Genomic DNA, 2095 nt, shown 5'->3' on the forward strand with positions numbered 1-2095 from the left:
TCGAGGGGCACTGGCAGTGCTGGGCGACACCACGGGCCCCAGGCCCAGGCCGGCGCGCCGTCCGCTCCGTGGGCCCGCACGCGAAACCGAGCCTCCGCGTCCATAAGAGGTGGGCGAGGCATTTGCGGTGAGGATTAAAACGAGAGGACCTCGGCCGAGCGCCTGGCGCAGGGGCCAAGCATGGAGTTAAGAACCTGTTTTGGGACGGAGGAGGGCTCCGTGGGACGCGTCTAGCCGAATTACACAGAAAAAACGCCGCTGGACCCTCCCCGAGAGCGCGCAGGCGTCATGTGTGTTAACCTGCCCGCGCCTTCTCTCCGCCGCACGGTCAGGAACCAGGCCCTCCCCAGAGTGACGTCAGCCCCCCCAGAGTGACGTCAGCCCCCCCAGAGCGACGTGCGGGGAGCCTGTGCGTCCAAACCCGGGGTCCCCCTCCCGGGGCTTGTGGCCGCAGCGGAAGGCGAGGCCGCAGAGACAGCGCCGACGGTTCTGCGCCAGCAGCTGCAAGGGGAGGCCTCGTCCAGACTCGGTGGTGGTTTGGGGTCCGAGGAGGCGACTGGAAAACTCAAGCGCGAGCGCACCGGCGTGGAGAGGGAAACCGCGCTGCTACAAACGGCCGGGGGCTGCCTCCCGGCCCGTTTTGCGCCCCGCTTCGCGGGAAACCGTTACCCGGGGGACGGCGCACCTCGGATGCGGTGGGACGGGCAAAGGTTTCCCTGTCCGATTCGTGTGTCGGAGTCAGTAAACAGGAGCGCGCAGCGTTCGCACTTCTGGACTGTTACTAGTCAATCCAACACAAAGCGGCAAGACTAAAGCTGTCGCCCCATATTTTTAGCTTCTGTTTTTTCCCCCTCAGATGTCAAAATAAATAGTGTGTTTTTTTTTTATTTTTTAAAATACCAGTGCTTTTCGCCTTCTCCGTTAGTCTGAGCCCCTCACAGTTTGTTTTAGCCTGTAACAGTCAGGGATCTGTGGTTTACTATGTACAATACACCGTTCGTTAATAGTGTGTCTTTCGTGTGCAGATGTGTTGTTTCCTGACCCCTGTAGTTCCGATCCGCCCTGGCATGCGACAACTACACCGCACACCTGCTTTGTTCCGGTGACACAGGTGAAGGGCAGTAATGCACGGAGAAAAAGGATTGAATAATCGAATGCCTTCTAGACGTTAATATTTTGTGCTTTACAGTGAAAAACCTCTAAAAGGAAAACGGTGTTTCCTCATTACTTTTTAGTGTTTACATAAGTATTGAGATGGTAGCACTTATACCCCACCTTTATTAAAATGTCTGTCACGATAATGGAATGATACGGGGACACTGGGTACACTTAAAAGGTTTGCAATATGTAAAACGTTTGTTGGGAAATGCAACCAATGTGAAATTACAGCCCAGAGGGGCAAATGATCAATAAAAGCCGTATCCAACGAGAAAAGACTGCTCAGGATTCAGACCTTCGGCTCAGGACCCCGGGCGCGCCCCCAACCCGACCCCCGGGGCCGAGGGCGTGGCCAAAGTGACGCCGAGGGCGTGGTTGAGGGCGTGGCCGAGGGTGTGGCCAAGGCGTGGTTGAGGGCGTGGCTGAGTTATAGGGAGACGTGATTGGGCAGAAGAGCGTTATCAATGCCAAGGCGGGTTCTCTCTGCGTCCTTTCTTCTTCAGTCAGCATTTGATCGTTTGTCTTTTTCTAGATGACACTGCGTTTTGTTCAAGTTTTCAAATTCATTGTCGTAAAATTATTTTTGATAGTCTCATGGCTCTAGAAACCTCTACTACATCAAACTCACTTCTGCTTCTCATTTGTAACGATGTTGATTCGTACCTCTGTCGTCTGCTCACCTCAGTAGAAGGTGGTTTATCTTCTTATTTTTTCAAAGAAGTTGTTTGATTCTCATTTTGTTTTTCGAATTCTTTTTTGCTGTGTGAACTCCTTTCTTTCTTCCTCTTTACATTTACGTGTCATTCTTTTGATAGGCTCACCAGTAGAAAGCTTTGTTTATTTCCAGATTTTGTTGTTCCTTCAATAAATGCGTATAAGGTTATGCACTTTCCTGTAACTTAGTGTCACCGTTCAGATGTGCCTGCCACACCTTCCA

Source organism: Phyllostomus hastatus, unplaced genomic scaffold (assembly GCF_019186645.2).
Source record: "Phyllostomus hastatus isolate PE091 unplaced genomic scaffold, TTU_PhHast_1.1 phas_scaffold_216, whole genome shotgun sequence".
In the NCBI taxonomy this organism is placed as follows: Eukaryota; Metazoa; Chordata; class Mammalia; order Chiroptera; family Phyllostomidae; genus Phyllostomus; species Phyllostomus hastatus.